This window comes from Penaeus monodon, chromosome 21 (genome assembly GCF_015228065.2).
Source record: "Penaeus monodon isolate SGIC_2016 chromosome 21, NSTDA_Pmon_1, whole genome shotgun sequence".
Lineage (NCBI taxonomy): Eukaryota > Metazoa > Arthropoda > Malacostraca > Decapoda > Penaeidae > Penaeus > Penaeus monodon.
The window spans coordinates 30,547,186-30,547,401 of NC_051406.1; the positions used below are offsets into that span (position 1 = coordinate 30,547,186).

General features: G+C 51.4%; 1 pseudogene; it reads left to right on the forward strand.

Annotated features, from left to right (window-relative positions):
- The window catches only part of LOC119586648, a 107,344-nt pseudogene that overhangs the window by 69,902 nt on the left and 37,226 nt on the right, over positions 1-216 (forward strand).

Consider the following 216-nt stretch of genomic DNA (forward strand, 5'->3'; position numbering starts at 1 on the left):
TTGCCTGCCTATAACTTCTGTAAAAAGTACAAGGATAATGACAGTAGTTCAGAACTAAAACCTTCACCTCCCTCCAGGTGCTGCTGCGGCCTTCCAGTCTGTTGCAGATGCCAGCGTGAGAGAGGCGTTTGCAAGTTCCCTTATGAGCAGTTTACACCCTCAAACTGCCTCGGTATCCGCAGTTTCGCTGGTAGGTGCTGTGCGGGCGAAGGATGC